Raw genomic sequence first — 20,914 nt, 5'->3', positions numbered from 1 at the left:
GGATTTTACGGTTCCTGCGTAATTCATCACAACGCCCTTTCACCGCATCATTATGACCACGCAGACACAACACTATTTAACCCTTGTGTTCTCCTCGGGTCATTCTGACCCATCAGTCATTGTGACCCACCATCGTTTGCGACAACTTTACCGCATACAAAAACAAAGTGAAGCATTTTCTTTTAACCGTTGGGCTGTCTCAGACCCCCCACATTGCGAAGGTTAAAAGAAAAAAATGCACAGCACTGCCAATTCACTATCAAGGTGTTAGATTACCTTATGCCTTCACAGAAATCATTCACTCCCCCTTCAAAAACTACCCAGATTCGTTATCCCAGCAGCCAGTCCCCCCCAGGTAAGCAGAAGTCAACATAACCATTTGATAATTACAATCAAAGTCTGCTCACCTGGGCTCTGTCTGAAATAAAAAGCTGTTCGAGACGCCAATTGTAAGGATGGATCTGTCAGCAGGCAGGCCGGAAAGAGTCACGACAATTAGAAAAAGGGTTGACTCGGTTTATTAGCTCGACCTTGGATCATGCCACTAATCCACAACAGAGTGGCTAGCATGAGTGAGAACTCTCTCTTACAAGAGAGCTTAAATACAGTAGTGGCCATGTTAAACATAGAATGTACAGAATTGTTTCCTTAACGGGTCTTCAGTGGTCAGTACACTGATACATTAGAATGTACAAGGCAGGTGAAGTGGTTGTTGTTCACATAAGCCCTATTTGTAAGTTTTGCCTTAATGTCTCCTAACTGTCTGAACTGTGTGCGTTCTATGTCTATATTCTGCTCAGAGGGGGGCTTCGCTGCATGACCTCTTGACTTCACAGAGACTCAAGCTTCTATGTACACAGAAAATCTGCATATCTCACAGGATACATTTCTTTGTTTTACCTGGTAAACCATGAATAGGCTACATCAGGGCTCCTCAATAGGCGGCCCGCGGACTGAATCCGGCCCCTGAGCTGCTTTGGACTGGCCCCCGGAGTGTGCTCCGGTAACCTTATTCAGTTCGTGACTATTATTATTTTTTTTAATATAATAATAGGTGCATTCAATTTCATGCTGCGCCGGCGTCGCCTGCAGCCCGGCTGACTTGAAGCAGCCAATGGCATTCTCAGCTTCAAGTCAGCCGGCTGCAGCATGAAGTTGATCACACCTAATAATAATCACTCGTGACCAGGGTCTGGATTTAGCTACCATTGGGCTTGATTGGGCTACAGCCCATGGGCCCCGCCCGTTTACGTGCAGCGGAGGACTGAGCTATTACCCAGAAAGCCAAGTTAAGCTAGCAAGATTCATAGACAAGAACATTGTGTACGGTTGACAAACAGTAAATATAATTTGATAATGACAAGAAGACCAGCTAGCTAACAAGCCATGTCATTATCCCCAAATCAATATCAAGATTTTCACAAACAAGGTACCCAGCTAACACAGTTACGTTGCCCTTACGTTGCCGCAACGTCACTTGATGACCAAACATACGTTGCCGCAACGTCTTTGGCGACATTGCGAGACTGTGCATCTGTGGGACGCCAGAAGGTAACCGCAACGTAATCTTGTGACGTTGCCAGTCCGTAACCACAACCTCCTAGCAACGTATTATACAAGAGCGTACTTGTTCTTGTAAAATAGGCTACATATATACTTTAGGAGGACTATGTTTGTGTGCTGTGTAGCCTAACTCAAGCTAATCATAAACAAGGCAACATTTCCATGTAACATTCAGTCATTTTATTTCAAACAAAGTGCCAAACAGTGAATTAAAATCTTCTGCCAATCTCCGCTAGAGGTCCTGTCTGTTGGCCCTGACAATGAAGCACAAAATAAGTTAGTGTCCCATCAACATAATTGCACGTGTGAAAAAGCTATACAAGTCATAAAAAAATCACATCTAGAATAATATACATCAACAAATATTTTTTATGGGATTTTATTTTTTTGTCATATAGCCATGTGAAAGGTTGGAAGCTGCAATCTTGATTCATTCACCTGACTTGTTTTGAATGGGCTGCCGGGGCGTATTTGAGTGTCTCCGTTATGAGGAGCTCCACAGCCTTCTCTCCCAGTCCCATCTTCCACTTCACAGCATCTGCAATCGAAGTCATGAACTTATTGTTAGCACAAATTTGAGCGTTGAACGCTGCGTGTAAGCCATAGTTCATGGCATCTCAAAATACTTACCACTCTCTTTCGGAACTCCAGGACCTTAAGGCGCTCCTCAAGGTCTTGAAGTTCAGCCTGTGTTTAGGCCACCTGTAGGTCCATCACTGGCACCTCTTCAGTGTCTGCCCTGTAACTGTAACTGCTTCTCTTTGGTGAGGTTTGTGATGTTAGCTGGCACGGATGCACCCTGTTTTGACTAGTGGTGCATCGAACATTTCATGATTATGGAAAGGATCGTATTATTTGTTATATTGCTACCATTTTTGAGACTGCTTAGCGATCTGAGTGTTAATCAGGCGCAGAGCCATACGTTGTAAACATTCGGGGCTTAGCCCAAACCAACAACGTATTCTGGGTTTGATTTTCTAGAAAGGAATTCCACAGTTAATGCTAGCAAATTTTTTGGGTACATTGGTACACAACGCTGCGCGCCTCCACGGTCCTCTTCCACATATTAAAAGAGTGCTGCTGCCAACCAATAATGCACCTAATAATATGGTTCCTGCAGTGCCATGGCGGGCCGGACAAAATGATTTCGCGGGCCGCATACGGCCCTTGGGCCAGGACGTTCCCCGCCCCTGGTCTAGATTAGCTTTAACATTGATGTAAATAACAAATGTTACCTTGAATGGCTGTATACAAAGCATTAGTATGACAACATTTGTTGTTTTGACAAATATGTATCCCCCCGCCACCTTTAGAACAACTTATGTATGCCTTACAATAAGTTGGCAATGCTATTGAGAAGCTTTGAGTATTTTTTTGAGTGTCTTATATTTGCACTTGCCTGGCTGCCAGCTGTTTTCCTGGGCCCCCAATGGGTTCTCCTCCACCAGACCAGAGTTGACACCTAAGGGTATGCCATCTGGTGATGCAAAAGTTTGAAGTCATGCTTTTGCTTCAAAACATAGCCTTTGCCTTGGCTCATACAATTATTGTCACTGTTATAAACGGTCATTCATTACTTTACCATCCTTTCCTAGGGACACAGTGCTAGGCCGTGTGACGTTGGTAGGATAATCTGTACAGAAACGAAAGTGTAATGTAGTTTACGTACATCAATCAATCAATCATCGCCTACAACCCCTTCTGGGGCTTAGGCCGCAAACAAGAGTTCTCCAAGCATCTCGGTCCTGAGCCTACATCTCAAGCTGTACCCAAGTGTAGCCCATTTTCTTGGCGTCATCATCTCGGTGGCAACTTGTGCAGTCTTTCCAGCTTCGAACTCGGTCCTTACGTTCCATGTACCGATGGTGGTTGTAACACCGGTTGTAAGGATGATTGTTTACGTACATAGTATTAGAATATGGATATTAAAGGAGTAGCATCGCACATATGTGATTGTTCGAAAGCAGCGCCCCACAGCGTAGCGTCGCACATGTGTGATTCTGAACATTCCAACCGACTATTTTCCGATGGGCAAAAGCTATATGACAAACGCTATAGTATGGCTTTCAAAATGTACAATTAGTAGGCTAACAAGTAACACTATAGCAAGTAGTAGCATTGGTTCGAGTATTATGTTAGGTTGCTAGGTAATGGAAGCTAATTAAAGCTACATAGCTTCCGTTTTGGAAAAATAACTCACTCTGGTGAAAGCGTCAGAAATATTTTGAACTCGCGCATCTACTGTAAAGGTTCAAACGAATACACTTATCCAAAAACAGATGTAATGTACAAATTGCGCTAGCTCCAGAGTCCTTGAAAATTCAGGGCTAAATAAACTATTTTGGGACAAGGTTTTCTAACAGTTCTGAACGTTTATTTTCACTGATTCTTTTGTGGGTGGTTTGCATGCATGCATTTTCAGCATTTCAACATAACTTTCTGGAGGGTTTAACCTACCTAGCAAAATCCTAACGTAAACAATGTGAATCTGATAGCACATACACAGGCTAGATAGCCTCAATTTCAAACCTATATGCAGGGCTCCAGACTGTGACCAAATAGTCGCATTTTGCGACCAATTTTTTAGACAGTGCGAACATTTTTTACAAGCACTCGCCCATGTGCCTAAAAAAATTGAATTTATTTGGTGTGCACAACGTCAGCACACGTTCGCAACAACGCATATACACGGCGTTCTAGTAAGACAGCGATATCAGCTAGCCCTCAGCATTAGTACCGTAGCTAAAACTCTAAGAAAGTTGAGGCTATTTTTCGCTAGGTACCTATAAACCTAGCTAAAAGTCTTGGAAAGTCTAGGCTAGTTTTCCCTAGGTCCCTACGAACATGTCTTAATCTGCCAGACAAGTGGAGTTCCCTTCGTTCTTTTGGTCAGTTTCACGAGCCCTTCTTACCTTGCGACTTGGAGCCGAGCAACTAAATACTCATTTAGCACTAGCGTTGCTACTGTATCCCTGCCTCTGTTTGCACTGTTATACTCGGCATGTATCGTGTCGTGGTGTTGGAGGACTGATCGAAAAGCGCATCATACATTTAAGTCATTTAGCTAAAACTAGCATGTTCAGTAGGTAATGTGACATTAAATAATGTATTCAAACTCTAGCTTATGTGGTGGGTCGCTGTACATTAGTTGTAAAAATGTCAGTAAAAAACGGCCCCATCTGTAACTGACGCAGGTACACCCCACAATTTCCCCAGAAATTGTACCAGGGGCAATTCTAGGATCAGACATTTAGGGTGCTTTCACACCTGACATGTTTGGTCCGTTTCAATCTGACCATGGTCCGTTTTCTCTGAAAGTACGGTTCGTTTGGAGAGGTGAGAACACGCATTCGAACTCTAGTGCGGATCAAACAACCGAACCATGGTCTCCCTAAAAAGATGGGACTCGGTCCGGTTCCAATTGAGCCATGGTTCGGTTCGCTTTAGGTCTGAAAGTAATTGGACTTAATATTGACCTATTCCAGGAAGCAAACCAAAATGTAGTGCATTGTGGGTTGAAAAAGGAATTTACACTTGGCGGAGACAGCCGTGCCACTCATTAGCAGCGAAATTAGTTGAGGGAAAACGTGGGAGAATGAAGTGAAGGAACGGCAAATATGTAGTGATGGGGGAAAAAAGCTTTCCGAAGCAACGAGCTACTTGACACAATTGTCTCGAAAAAGTATCGCTTTCAGAGGCGGCGGCACGGTTTTTGTGATGGAGGGGCAAGATTTTTTTGCCCCACAAAAAAAAAGAAATCTAGACCCTCTGAAACGCTATTTCCTGCATTTTAGGGGGCAGAATTTCATTATACACTTAGCTACTTTTCTCTTACGTTCTCTGGAGAAGGGTGTGTGATTGCCGAGAAAATAAACTGACCCATGCATGTGACACTGAGGACAGCAAGTGCTTTAACAATGATCTTGTTTTCGTTTTCAGATTCGATTTGTAAAATCATGGTATGGGCTACAGTTCGATAGACACCATGTTTTGCGTTGCATTTGTTTACAGTTTTGTCGTTCATAATTTGGTTCTACTCGTTTTTGATTTGTTATGTTTACCGTTATACCGATAACAAAGCCTTCTACTAACATGTTCCTGTTCTTTAATGTTTCTAACACATTTGACTAGATAAGGGGTGTCAAACAGGGCGTCCAGCTCGGCGGCCCGTCGGATGTCTTGGCAAAGTTTGAAAATTACAGAAATACAACATTTCATTTCTATAAAAGTAACTGCTATTCAGAATCCAAATGTCTATTAAGAATATGGAGGTTTATGAGTACAAACGTTTTGTAATTTTTTTTAATCGATCCAGTAATTGCTTCAAAAACAGCGTAAATGCGATGTCTGCTCCGGAGGCAGAAGTGCTCATTGCCACAGGCAGCAGTGCTTGCTGCGCGCTTTGCGACGTGTTTGACGTCAAACGCGTCACAAAGCAAGAGAATCAGCAGAGGAGAGCCCGGCCAGATAAACAGTGGGCTGATTTCTGAGTTTTTGGTCTTTATGTTTGAATTTTTTACTTTTTCCGAGGGGCTCTGACGGACGCCGACAGATTCAAGTTCCATATTTGGTGCGTTGCCTATCACATGACTCCTCCGCACCTCGGGAAGGTCCCAAGGAGTTCATAACACGGAAGTGTTCCTGTGCGGATGTCCTGTATCTCAGGGGTGACCTCCAGTGCCTTCTTTGCCACCAGGTTGAGGGTGTGGGCAAAACAAGGCACATGGCGCATTTTCAGTAGCTTTGCACATAAAATCATGTTGGAAGTTTTGTCAGTAATGAGGCAATGAACTTTGTCCTTCAGGCCCCATTCTCCAAGAAGAACATTCTTGGCCTCCTTTATGTGCTCGGTTGTGTGCATTTGCAGGAACTTGGTCACCCCCAAGAGCACGGTGGAGAGCTTGAAATCAACATTAATGATATGGCATGTGACGGCAAGGAAGGCATCCATGTTCATGGAAGTCCACATGTCTGATGTCAGACTCACTGACTGGACTTCTGACATCCCAGCCATAGCTTTTGCTTTACTGACCTCACACTTGGAGGCCACCATGGTCTTCAGTGCCTGTCTGGTGGGCAGGATGTACGTAGGATCAAGTTTATTTACAAATCCTTTAAATCCCTCATCATCCACCACAGAAAATGGCTGGGAGTCCTTGACAACCATTGCCACAAGAGCCTCGTCCAGTTCTGCTTGCTGACCTTTAAAATAAACTAGAGAGCATACAATTTCTGGGGAAATTGTGAGGGTGTGCTTGCGGCTGCCCATAGTCTTCTGGTGTTTACATATTTAAAAAAGCATTTAAGTGTATGACTGCAGTTCTGACCATTGTGTTCCCTTGATAATAAGTTTGTAAAAATCACATGCATCACTCAGATGGAGGAGAGGTGATACTGGTTGGTTGGAAGAGAAGGAGGCCAAATGTAGCTCATGAAGATGCAGCGCTAGGTAACTTATTAAATTGTAATCAGATAAGCAACTTGTTGGTTGCCCAACAAGAGGAAGACACAGCATCTGCTTCTTCAACTCCTTAATCCTCTCAGGGCACCTGTTGCACCGGGTTAGAAAGACATCAGCATAATGTAGCTAATTTTACACAATACATTAAGGATTAAAAAATCAACACCCATCTTTGCTATATTTAAAGGGTCAATTGTAGGCTATGGGACGTCTAATATTACAGTTAGTCTAATTATTTGTAAGACCGTGTTTCTCAAGTGGTGGGTCCCGACTCCCGACCCAAGTGGATCGCAAGCTGGTGTAGGACTTATTGATTCATAAAACCATCTAAACTCCATATATTAATGTTTTCTGTTATTTAAAAGTAAGCTCAGACGTATGAATGGAAAAGGCATCTTTGTAAACCATCCTGGTCTGTTGTTATGTGTAAACCAAACATTTCACTTAGCTACTTGACTTTAAATAATCACTTTGTGTTCTACCAAATACAACAAAGCTGACTAGACTAGCTAGATTTTTTTTTAGCTAACTGACTATCACTACGGCACTAGCTGGTGGCTGGACGATTTGTACAGTACCTCCCAGAAGAGGTCTGGAACGGAAGACTAACAAGGTAGCGAGTTAGCTGTAGCTAAGTCTAACACTTGGTAACACTGCAGATAGTAGCAGATGTGCTGGGGTAACAGCTAGAGCTAACTCCTCTGTGAAATAGCAGGCCACTGTTTCCGAAAGTAGATCTACTAGCTTAGCTCTAATAATATCAGCGTAGTAGCTATAGAGCTGTCATATTTAGCTAGCTAGCTAGCTACATTTCACAAACGTGTTTCATATCACAATGTAAAACGAAAACATTTGGCAGACCGGTGTAAAAATTAACCTAATCTCTATGACTTAAATGTCATTGCAAGTTTTTAACTTCTCGTGATATTTTCAGGCATTTAGCCTACTCATATTGCATTCATTCATTAATAAAGAACCCCCTTTGAAGCTTATTTTAACAACGACGTACCAGCAGTAGCTATCTCAGATGGAATCGCGATTAAAATAGTACCATCTGCTAACTGAAAATATGCCCCCAAAAACGTGAATAAGCTTGACATTTAGTTAGGGGAAAATCACTCATTCATAAAAATGTCAGTGGTAGCGATCATTGTCAGTAACAAGGCAAAATGCGATATAGCCCTGCTGTGTGGAGAAGCTGCCCCGGTAAATTGTAGGCTATTACTACTTACTAGCCTATCTTGGTAGCGATTGCGTTGGTTTAATTCGATTTAACATTACTTCCGTTGTACGGTCTAGGCTGAAATGAATTATTTTCATGAACAGACAAAGTTTAGGCTGTGGCGATGGAGTTCAGGTTAGTAGTCACTAGTCAGATAGGTCCACCTATTGAAAGACTTTGGAAGTAAGGGGTAGTGCCGAACATGAGCCGCCGTTTGACATCCTACGAGCTGTTAACAGCTGCAGTGTGGAGATGTTTTTTTTAGCTAACGCTACTAGCGTTCTTCTAGACTCACTTCATCACAGCATCTGCAATTAGAAGTCATTAACTTATTGTTAGCACCAATTTGAACGCTGCGTGTAAGCCATAGTTCACGGCATCTCAAAACACCTACCACACTTTCGGAACTCCAGCACCTTAAGGCGCTCCTCAAGGTCTTGAAGTTCAGCCTGTGTTTGGGCCACCTGTAGGTCCATCACTGGCACCTCTTCAGCGTGTTTGCCCTGTCGTCGCCTGAATAGGAGAGCCTCTTGCTGGTTCTCCTCCAATGTCTCCATCTTCTGGAACATAACCTGTAATGTATCTGTCAGTAAAGACAAGTAAAACAAGTTTACAAGAGTTAACGTGATTGGCATACACTGTGGTTCTTCTAGATTAGCTGTCACATTGATGTAAATAACACATGTTACCTTGAATGGTTGTATACAAAGCATTAGTAAGACAACATTTGTTGTTTCGACAAATATGTATCCCTCTGCCACGATCAGAACAACTTTAGTATGCCTTACAATGAGTTGGCAATGCATGTCCGATATGTGAGGTCCGAAGCTTCGGACGTCACACTTCAACACTTCGACAGGTGATCACGTGGTTTTTGTCAATTTGAAGCCACGCTCGACACGTTTGTGTTGGTACAAATTGTTTCGGAAGGTCGATACCGCTTCGTGAGCACGATGATCATATGGCAGAGATACTTGTGGAGACACATTAGAGTAGCAAGGTATTTAAATTATTTAGTGATATACTGAAATAAAGCATCATTATTGCACAGTGGACCAATGTTGGTTGAAAGTTAAAAACTTAAACAGCTAAAAGTGCGTGATGTTCTATGGAAAAGTGGTAGCTCGTCAGACGAAAACATATAGTTCCCATGGTTTGATAACCTGGATATAATCCTGAGTAAAAGACCAACGAGCAACCCAAAAAACGTGGTCGTGCGACACCAAATCATAACAATTAAATATAGCATTGCGATCGCAATAGGACATTTCAGCCTGACGTCACAAGAACAAACATCTTACTTCCGGGTGGATAACGTCAATCTTGGCAGACGATAGTTAACCTTAACAAGCCATTGAAGCCAACAGGATTTTCCATGTCATTTAACCACAAACACGTTTTATAATTATTATGATTATAACACGTTTCATGATTATGCTTGTGAACTGAAAAACAATGCCCAATGTTCCCAATGTCGTTGCTGTTGATATTGTTAGAGAATAACGGTAATATTGTAACGGTGTATCAAACTCGTAGTGACTGAGATCGCTAGCTACTGCTGTAGCTACAATATCCATCTTAACGATTAAAGATTTTCTGGACTGCATGAGCTTTCTAGCTATCTGTCTGGACACAAAAAATTTCTTTCGGGGGTTAATTAAGTACCTATCTATCTTATTGACTATGGAAACTTTATCATTGCAATGATGAGCAGTTTTGAAGATGTGTGGTTCGATGAGCAAGCAGAGTTGACAGTAGAAAGGTAGCGTTAAATGTTGGATAAAGCAAACATTAAGATTTCTTATCAGTTAAATACTGATTGTTTCATATAGTAGGTATATGTCTGTATATAGCATATATATATTGTTTTCATATAGTTCAAGTTCAAGTCTTTTATTGTTCGATGCACATTCTTGAGGCAACGCAAGCACCTGGCATTTACATAGGCCTAACATATGTACACAGAACATAAATTACATCTATGCTAAGCTTAAATAAGTAAACCTCCTAAATATACATATATCTATAAATAATACAATACAAATTACTGTAAATACTGTGTGTACTGTACTTACTGTAAATACTGTGTTTACTGTGTGTACTGTACAAATTACTGTAATTAATGAAATATTTGTATTTTGCTTTCATAGCCATTTTATAATAGTGTTTGGCCCAGCTACATTTTAGCTGCTGTCTCCCCTTGAGGAATAAAGGCATGACCAGTGTGGCACCACATTTAGCCAGTTCTTCAACAATCAAAAAACCCCTGTCTGCCATAACCGGATCTCCTGAATTGATGTTAGTGTACAAGTCAGACTGTGCACTGATCTCCTTGTCTGATATTATTCCTCCCCACATTTTGGAAACAAATGATATTGAGCCATAGGGCTTGATACCTAGAGCCTTGAGTGTTTTATGATGTTTGTAGTTTGACCCGAGGTCTAGGCCCAAGGCCTGAAATTGAATTGCCTCTAAATAAAAAACTCCATAATTGGGCCAGGTACAGTGCAGTGTAGCCAGTGCAAAAATACTGGGTGATAAAACACATACCTAGGATCGATTGTTTTTCTCCACTGCGGCCGGCGCCCGCTGCTTCGCAAAAAAGAAATCCAGCCCAACGAGTGCTCAAAACCAGCTCAAAATACCTGAAAAAACAATATTTTGGGGGTGTACAACGGAGGATTTACCACATTTATCCAATAGATGCCTCCATGAAAATATGACTGGTGAATTAATATTTCTTGTTTTCTGCTATTCTCACGTTTCATTGGTTCATTACAACAAATTATTTGATCATGCCGCTTCCTATCACCACCAAACAGAACACAGAGCAACAATTATTTAATGAAAGTGGGGAGACACATTACTAAAAGAAGTGTGTGTAGGTTATAAACACTTGCTGCTCGCTCTCCCTACACACTTTCCCCATACGTTTCCCTCTCTCCCAGCGCATGTCACCACGGGGCAGAAAAGCGATGGCCGCATGAGGTTTAGAAGTATCCCAAAAACCTGCCACCCGCAACCAATTGAGGGTTTTCACCGACGTCACGTTCTGGGCGGTAACCCGGATGCGCGGCCATTGTGGAGGCTATTGGTGTAAATTTAGGGTGGGATGGTAGGGACATGTCCCCACCAATAATTGCGAGTCTAAACATATTTTTTTCATTCTTTTAACATTTTCTGCTAGACAATTGGTTAACTCTCTCAAGGTCAGCGTTACTCCTGATTGGCGGGAGAGCGCTGCTCACATTGTGAACCCGTCTGTCAACTAACAGTGGTCAGGTGAGCGTCGAAGCGAGACTGTGAGATTTAGAGATTTAATGATTGGCTTTTCGGCAGGCTACTCCTGTAAGGTAAACGTTAACATTGAGTGAATAATAAACGATAAAATCAAATTTTATGACACTCCTGTATATTATTGTTGAAAATGTAGTTCTATAGTGTTTCTAAAGTTAACAAGCCTTTGCTAGCTCTGGAACACAACTACGGAATTGTCTGTTTGCTAGCTATCGGACATTTATTTGTCTTGAATGGAGACTATGCCGGAGTTGTGGTCGAAGCTATACTAGCTATTAGGCCTACCTGCAAACTTGTCAATTGATTTGTTAAGGATTTGGTAAAACTGTGTCCCTACCAATGTTCAAACCAAACCTACGTCCTTGGTGGAGGCACTCGGTGTAAAAAAAACAATGGAGTATTGTGCGCTTTGGATACTTTAAGTGAATGTAGCCATGTCTAAACAACCGAAAAGCTCATCAAAATACGTCCAAGATGCAAAGGCATATAGGTAAAGACTTGGACCACAAGAAAAAGCGCGATATTTCGAGAAATTACGATTTTGTGGCGGTGCAGATCCCTACGAGTTAGCTCCCTGTTCTAGATCTGTGACGACCCGGTGATTCTTCCTTCAGTTGCATATCCCGATTTAGTCAACTACTTGGATTTCTCGCCGAGCCCATACACAGCGGAATAAATCCTACAAAGGTTTGGAGGCCTATAACCAGATGGTGTATGGATGGGTGAGAGAGACGCAGTACCAAGTTATCAACGACAGTTGTGTTGTGAAGGCCAAAGTAAGTAACGCAATAACGTCTTTAATCAACCTAACAAATTCCAAATGTCTTTCTCGGTCTGTCCTATTGGTACAACCTAAAACACGGTAATAATTAACCATTTTCCTTGACGACGTTCTGGCTTTGTTGTGATGCGGAGTGCCTCCAATATGGCAACTTCCGGTCTGATGACGCGTCGTGAAAACTCTATACATTTTCACCCGCGACACTGTTTTCAAAGTAGTCCAATTTGGCTAGAAAACTGTGGATATGGCAACGCTGATGCTTCCAATAAACAACACAAAACGAACACATCTCTCTGAAGGCATGAAAAGGTATAGCGTATCTTCAACTATTTTCAGATTACAATGTATCCCAGACAGCATTTACATCTGTGCCAGATCCGTTTTCGAATCAGCAGATTCGCGTAGCAGTCGCACTCACTATGCAGATCTGCACCAAATTTGCGCCAGACCTCTATAGCAATTCTCGCTGTGACATTCCGTCCGGCGGTTGCGGCGCCGATCCGGGGAAGCTGCGCAGACCAGTCGCGCCACAACTGAATCGAGTCCGCACGGCGGGTGTGGGCCGGATCCGCGAGAGTTGCGCAGACCAGACGCGCCACAACTGAATCGAGTCCGCCTGGCGGGTGTGGGCCGGATCAGAGCCATACACAGATATGATAAAAAATATGTTTCTATGGCTCTGGGCCAGATCCATGGGAGCTGCGCAGACCAGAAGCACCACAACTGAATCGAGTCCGCACGGCGGGTGTGGGCCGGATCCGCGAGAGTTGCGCAGACCAGACGCGCCACAACTGAATCGAGTCCGCCTGGCGGGTGTGGGCCGGATCAGAGCCATACACAGATATGATAAAAAATATGTTTCTATGGCTCTGGGCCAGATCCATGGGAGTTGCGCAGACCAGAAGCACCACAACTGAATTGAGTCCGCACGGCGGGTGTGGGCTGGATCCGCGGCAGCTACGCAGACCAGACGCGCCACAACTAACGGAACGCTTCTCCCCCGCAATTGTCATTGTTGTGATTTGTGATTGTTGGTAAGTGCGTTATTAGTAGGCCTAAGTACAAATTTTAAAATAAACTGGTGTTGATGTCATGTTAGTCTGTTAAATATTTATATTAAACATAAAAGTGGACAAACTTAGTTTACACCACATTATTCTGACAACCTCAGATGTAGCTTACGTGCTAGACAAGCTCAGGGCCAGAGTGGGGCCACTTTTCAGCCCGGGAGTTTTAGGCCAGACCAGCCCATTTTTTCCATGGTGGTGGAAATAGGATAAATTAAGCAACACATCAGCTCTTACTATCTTGTAGTTTTTATTAATACCATGGTTTAACAAATAATGTAAAGGTAAAGTAATAATTCACTTAAGATGAGAAGTTAACAAAAATATTCCACAAGGATAGATTGATAAATTAACAAAAGCAAAAAGAAAGAATTTGAAATGTATCCCACTCTTCCACAAAGAGGCATATTGAACTTATGTTTACAGTTCAATTCACAGTATATTTTACAATTACATTGCGAGTAGCACCAACAGCATCTACAGCATCAGGAGCCGCCTAAGAAATGCACTGATTTCAGCCACTTTATCTATAACTGTGTCCTTGCTTATAGACATAAGGATTTCCTTCTCTATGCACATTAACATGAAAGCCTCCAAGTTGCCCTGACTCAATGAGCTTTGTAGCCTATTCTTCACACATTTTAAAGTTGAGAAGCTTCTCTCACATGCAACCTGCGTGATGGACAATGTCAACAAAAACTTATATGCTAACCCAATGACATGATAAGCAACTGTGAGGAGGTTATACTGTGAGAGTATTAAATGGACACATATGGCACAGTTTTTGCAGGAGGAACAGGTCCTGCTTTCAAGCTCCATCTCTGGTTCTTCCATATATGGCAGTTCGCCACTATCCTCCTGACCTTCCTGTGTCACCTCCCTACATGTCCTGACAGTATAACCTTCAAGAGAGGACTTTTTCAGTCTCTCCCACTGGTATGCCAGACTAGACAGCTCAGTTTGTAATGTGCTAACAGTAGCTCTGTCATCAAACCTAAGCAGACATTTGCTGATTTCTTGGAGTTTCCTAGAGTTAGGGAGCCCATTCATCTTTATTCCAGGAAAGTTTTTCGGGTCAAGACAAGCAAAATCTGAGGCAAGTTTTGCATTTGCTGAAAACCTAAAATCTATATTAGCTGCCACAGTGTACAGAATAACATTATGGTTATTCACCTCAAAGGCAGCATCAGATGAGGCTACTGGTTCATCATCTAAAAGCTCTCCTGGCATTGTTTTCTTTTTTTGGACACGCTTCTCTGGAAGTGCAGTCTGCACAACTAGTTCATAGTTGTCCATCTCTTCCAACTTTTCACTGGCCCAATTCACAAACTTATCAGCTGCCACTTTCACTCCCTCAAAGTCCCTGACATATTTTTTGAGGTTATCCTTTGTTCCCTCAACCAGACGCTGAGCTGACAAAATATCCATTCCGTGTGTCTGTAGGTACTTGGAAAGGGGGGATGTATGTTGGAAAACTCAAAGGAAAGTTTGAGCAATGAGGATACTCTCATATTTCAGAATATTTTCAATTAATCCCTTTGCTTTGACCCTCACTGTTGACTTCATACTTCTATCTCCTTCAACAGAGGCTAGGGTCAGCAGCAGGTCAACAAACAATGCATCCTTGGGATTACCAAAACACCCAAAGACCTTAGTGAGAGCCTGATCCTTAGCCCACCACCTGGTTTCCCCTATTGGGCTTAGTCTCCTGTGACGTTTGTCCTCACTTGTCTCTTCCCAAGTCTGCGTACGTTTATAAGACTCCCTGAGGAAAACTGCCACATCATTAAGTAGTGAGAAGAGAGATGCACTCTCTATAACACTGCCTGTTGTGTCTGTCAGTACCAAATTTAAAACATGTACATAACACCAGACATGGATTTGTGTTGGAGACTGTTCAGACAGGAATGCAAAGAACTCTTTAAACGGTCCCTGCATATTTGCTGCACCATCAGTGGAGTTGCCCACACACATGTCAATGCCAAGTTTGTCTAATGTGTTCTTTAGTAGCTCTGTCAGATATTTACCTGTGGATTTTTCACAATTCACCACAGCAACCAACTGCTCATGAACTACATCTGTGACATATCTGGCAATGATAGTACACTGGTCCTTTGATGTGACATTTTGAGTTGTGTCAATCTGAACCGAAAACAGTCCCACCTCTCTAACCTCATCTGCAATTGTGCCCATTTTGACCTGGCTGAGTGCATCCACAACTTTCCCACAAGAGATCATATACCTTTTGCACCAGTGTTATGATGCTTCTTGCTTTGCTCAATACAACTGCTAATGTGCTGTTGAAGGCACAGATCGTAACGACTCAAAAGTATTACCAACTCTAGAAAGTTGCCATGATTTACTGCAGTATCTTCTAGTGTATAAGCAGCCTCTGCTTTATCCCCTCTAAAACTAAGTCCACATTTACCTATCACTTTTATTACATCTATAATGCATTCCATCACCTTGCGCTTCTTCTTCACCTGCTCATGGTGTAAAGACATTTGTTTGCCTGCCAGAAGGCTTTTTATATCTGCCCTTTTAGCCAACAGAAAGTAAGCATCAGCAGTATCTCTGTGAATTTTACTTTTCTCATGCTCTTCTATCCGCTGATGATCATGTTTCCATGTTTTCATATCTCCCTTTATGAAAGGACTATCACTTGCAGCAGGTGCAAATGCCAAACACACAGAACAATACAGTGTTTGTGTTTTTTTTTACTGTATATCAACCACTCGCAGTTGGTGCCATGCTTGCTATGAAAAACTTTATCTAGCCAACTAGGTGGTGTTTTGTGGGCTGCTGAGGATGGTAATTGAAAAATGTGTCTAGATCCTGTGCTTGAGGATGAGCAAAATAATCTAAATGGTAGGCTTCCTCATCTACACTAGCATCTGCCTGTGCCTCTGGGATCTCTTGCTGGGCTGTCGTCTTACTGGATGATGCTGTCTCCTCTCTCAGTATCTGACTCATCTGTATTGCATAACCAAAAAGGAATATACCAGGGGTGTCAGACTCAGATTGGGCAGTAGGCCGCATTTGTTGGAATGAGACCTCATGGGGGCCGTCATTGTCATAGTCATTATCATTTTTTTTGCATGGGTATCATATTGTGGTGATTTACTCCTTTACTACACCCACTTCTGAACAAACATGCATATTGGTTTGTCATGAACTGTCCTATACTGCTCTTTCTTACATTAAATAACTTTAATTCATATTGTTTACTCTGTTATCCTCTCTACCTGTCCCTTTAGGCATGGCTTTCTCATTGCAAATTTCGGCCTCATCATTTTCAGTGGGGGACTGGCTTATCTGCTGCTCAGAAACTACAAAAAAAAACATTTTGTCATGTCATTTTACTGCATACACAGATCGAGCTTGAGTTTTGTTATCAATATTTGCATAATTTTTGCAAAGTCTATGAATCGCCATATATTGGGTGATACAAAACGGCTATAATATTTTCATAAAATGTTATATTTGGCTTGCGAATAGGTTGACAACGGTACAACAATATTAGCCGAATAATTACGTTGCTAATGCTAATCATTAGGCCTATATCTCTCTTTACCGGTTTTTCCTCATGCAAACAAATCTGTAAATTTGGCACATTTAGCAGCATCTTCCTCCAATGCCTTTCTTTTTTTAGACCTGGCTTTTTCAGCCCCTCCTGGCGTCTTCCTCTCATCCATCCTCCGCGTATCCTCCCTGACTCGTATCGTTACAGCCCAGCTATCGGTAGTCTGAGAAAACTCTTTATCTTTGCTTATTATTTACCAACATGGTTGAATATCGTGTCCATTGTGTGTTAGCTGCAACATCGTAGCCATTTTAGGGCTAGCCACTATACCCACTTTTCGTCATTACCATATCTAAAGTCCATATAGTCTTCAACATCAACACACTATGAAATGAAATTGAAATGAACGGGTAGGCTACATATTCCCGTAACAGATGTTTTTTATGCTGTAATGTTCTCTTTTGCCTATTCAAAATCAAATTTAAAGTTTGAATATTACAAATTGTGTGGGTATTTGTATGGCCCTTAATTAGGGTTGCCAACCCTACCGTCCCGATGTGTCCAGGACATCCCGATTTATGGGTGATTTTGATTTGTCCCGTCCGGGACAGCTCCAGTCCCGTTTTCCAATCACAGCCTTGCCGGCCGGTATTCATATTCAGTGAACTGCAAACAGGTGCGCGTCAGAAGGGAGTGCATGGAAATATTAACGCAAAGGGCCTTGCATCACCAGTGCAGACGACCATCAGAAGCTGAAAGCACTCCTGGCCTCTGCGATTTACCTGACTGAATTTGGTGATGGTTTCAATCATTTTTATATTTTCTGGTATATCTAAGTTATGTTACCCAGGAGCTCTGTTGACATAGACTTAGCTAACGTTAGCTACAGCTTGATGAATTGACCCTTACAAAAAAGAAGTATACTTCAAGTTTATTTTGTAAGTATACTTGGTATAAAAAGTATACTATTATCATGTTACTTAAAGTATACTAGCAGTGTACTTATTTATATACTATTTTTGTACTAAGTAAACTGAATTGGCCCACTTTTTAGGTCATTTAGTACACTTTAAAGTACACGTCGTCGTCATCTACCGCTTGTCCGGGGATCGGGTCGCGGGGGCAACGACCTAAGCAGGGAGGCCCAGGCTTCCCTCTCCCCGGCCACTTCCACCACCTCTTCCTTGGGGACCCCGAGGCGTTCCCAGGCCAGCCGAGTGACATAGTCCCTCCAGCGTGTCCTGGGTCTTCCCCGGGGCCTCTTCCCAGTGGGACGTGCCCGGAACACCTCACCAGGGAGGCGTCCAGGAGGCATCCTAATCAGATGCCCGAGCCACCTCAGCTGGCTCCTCTCGACGCGGAGGAGCAGCGGTTCTACTCTGAGCCCCTCCCGGATGACCGAGCTTCTCACCCTATCTCTAAGGGAGAGCCCGGACACCCTGCGGAGAAAGCTCATTTTGGCCGCTTGTATTCGCGATCTCGTTCTTTCGGTCACTACCCATAGTTCGTGACCATAGGTGAGGGTAGGAACGTAGATCGACTGGTAAATAGAGAGCTTCACCTTTCGACTCAGCTCCTTCTTCACCACGACGGACCGATGCAGAGCCCGCATCACTGCGGACGCCGCACCGATCCGCCTGTCGACCTCGCGCTCCATTCTTCCCTCACTCGTGAACAAGACCCCGAGATACTTGAACTCCTCCACTTGGTTCAGGATCTCCTCCCCGACCCGGAGATGGCACTCCACCCTTTTCCGGTCGATAACCATGGCCTCAGATTTGGAGGTGCTGATTCGCATCCCAGCCGCTTCACATTCGGTTGCGAACCGCTCCAGTGAGAGCTGAAGGTCACGGCCCGATGAAGCCAACAGGACCACATCATCTGCAAAAAGCAGCGACCCGATCCTGGGAACGGCTGGCGGAACCCTCTGTCAGAAGGAGCTTCAACTCCCACCTCCGGGAGAGCTTCGATCATGTCTCGGGGGGGGCCGGGGACATTGAGTCCGAATGGGCCATGTTCCGGGCCTCCATTGTTGAAGCGGCTGACCGGAGCTGCGGCCGCAAGGCGGTCGGTGCATGTCGCGGCGGTAACCCTCGGACCCGGTGGTGGACTCCGGAGGTGAGGGATGCCGTCAAGCTGAAGAAGGAGGCCTATCGGGCTTTATTGGCTGGTAGGACTCCTGAGGCAGCTGATGTGTACCGGCAGGCCAAGCGGAACGCGGCTCTGGCGGTTGCGGAGGCAAAAACCCGGGCATGGGAGGAGTTCGGCGAGGCCATGGAGAATGACTTCCGAACGGCTTCAAAAAGGTTCTGGACCACCATCCGGCGACTCAGGAGGGGGAAGCAGTGCTCTGTCAACACTGTATACGGTGGGGACGGTGCGCTGCTGACTTCGACGGGGGACGTCCTGGATCGGTGGAAGGAATACTTTGAAGACCTCCTTAATTCCACCAACACGCTTTCCGACGTGGAGGCAGAGTCTGGGGACATCGGGGGGGGCCCTTCTATCTCTGGGGCCGAGGTCGCCAAGGTGGTTGAAAAGCTCCGCGGTGGCAGGGCCCCTGGGGTGGACGAGGTCCGCCCCGGAGTTCCTTAAGGCTCTGGATGTTGTAGGGCTGTCTTGGTTGACACGACTCTGCAACATCGCGTGGACATCGGGGACAGTGCCTCTGGACTGGCAGACCGGGGTGGTGGTTCCCCTCTTTAAAAAGGGGGACCGTAGGGTGTGCTCCAACTTTAGGGGGATCACACTCCTCAGCCTCCCTGGGAAAGTCTATTCAGGGGTCCTGGAGAGGAGGGTCCGCCGGATTGTCGAACCTCGGATTCAGGAGGAGCAATGTGGTTTTCGTCCTGGCCGTGGAACAGTGGACCAGCTCTATACCCTCCGCGGAGTCCTGGAGGGTACATGGGAGTTCGCCCAACCAGTCTACACATGTTTTGTGGATTTGGAAAAGGCGTTCGACCGTGTCCCTCGGGGGCTCATGTGGTGGGGGGTGCTCCGAGAGTACGGGGTACCGGATTCCCTGATCGGGGCTGTCCGGTCCCTGTACGACCGGTGCCAGAGTTTGGTCCGCATTGCCGGTAGTAAGTCGAACTTGTTTCCGGTGAGGGTTGGACTCCGCCAGGGCTGCCCTATGTCACCGATTCTGTTCATTACCTATATGGACAGGATTTCTAGGCGCAGCCAGGGTGTTGAGGGGGTCCGGTTTGGTGACTTTAAAGTACACTTATAGTGTATTTCAAGGTTTACTTTTGAATACTGTAAAGTAGCCTGTGTAGTACACTTTTGGTTCATCAAGTATACATCCTAAAGTACTTCAAAGTATACTTTGGAATACTCTGAAGCAACCTGTGTAGTGCACTTTCAGTTCATAAAGTATACTTCCTAAAGAGCCTCAAAATATACTTTGCAATACTTTCAAGTGCACTTTCAATTAATGTAAGTACCTCAAGAAGTAAACTTAATAAATGTAATTTCATTATGACTTACTAATAAATTAAAATGTTTGGGGACCCTCTGACGCCTCAGATCAGATCTTGCGTCACATGGCGAGAACGGGGGCCCTCACAAAGTCACACTGCAGATTCTGAAGGAAGCTACTTACTGCCTAGACATAAATATTTTACGAATCCAGCTCTTCTGATGAAACGTAACAGTCATTTAACTCATGGTTACAATGGTAAACCAGCACAACAATGACAATTACCACGCAACAAAACACTACATTCTAAGCAAACACATTTAAAAAAACGAAATTCATGAAGTTACATTTGTATTTCGAACAAATGGCAAACTTGTCAGCAATTTTTTACACTATTTACCGCCTTGCATCATGGGAATTGACTAGCTAATGAGCCACACTATCTTCATTATTTCACGTTGTTATTTCGTTCTTCAGTCAGTTTGACAGTATAACCTTCAAATTCTCAAGTAGCTTTTTCTTTTTTTTAAATTAATACTCCAATTGATAATTATTAGTATAAGAGTATAGGGCTTCAGA

General features: G+C 43.7%; 1 long non-coding RNA gene across 2 annotated transcripts; it reads right to left on the bottom strand.

The window, feature by feature from the left end:
• Window positions 1-1,726: 1,726 nt before the first annotated feature.
• Window positions 1,727-6,394, bottom strand: LOC146302908 (uncharacterized). 2 transcript variants are annotated; one of them, XR_014758268.1, is made up of 4 exons: window positions 3,146-6,394; window positions 2,194-3,040; window positions 2,002-2,101; window positions 1,727-1,817 (listed from the first exon to the last, which is right to left on the bottom strand). It is a non-coding gene; the product is annotated as an uncharacterized LOC146302908 (long non-coding RNA). The 2 variants fall into 2 exon arrangements; XR_014758262.1 differs by having other exon boundaries at window positions 2,194-6,394.
• Window positions 6,395-20,914: the final 14,520 nt, after the last annotated feature.

This window comes from Hypomesus nipponensis, chromosome 1, assembly GCF_054491055.1.
Source record: "Hypomesus nipponensis isolate SF chromosome 1, ASM5449105v1, whole genome shotgun sequence".
In the NCBI taxonomy this organism is placed as follows: Eukaryota; Metazoa; Chordata; class Actinopteri; order Osmeriformes; family Osmeridae; genus Hypomesus; species Hypomesus nipponensis.
Note: the sequence above shows the minus strand (reverse complement) of the source record. Positions and strands in the feature narration are given on the sequence as shown.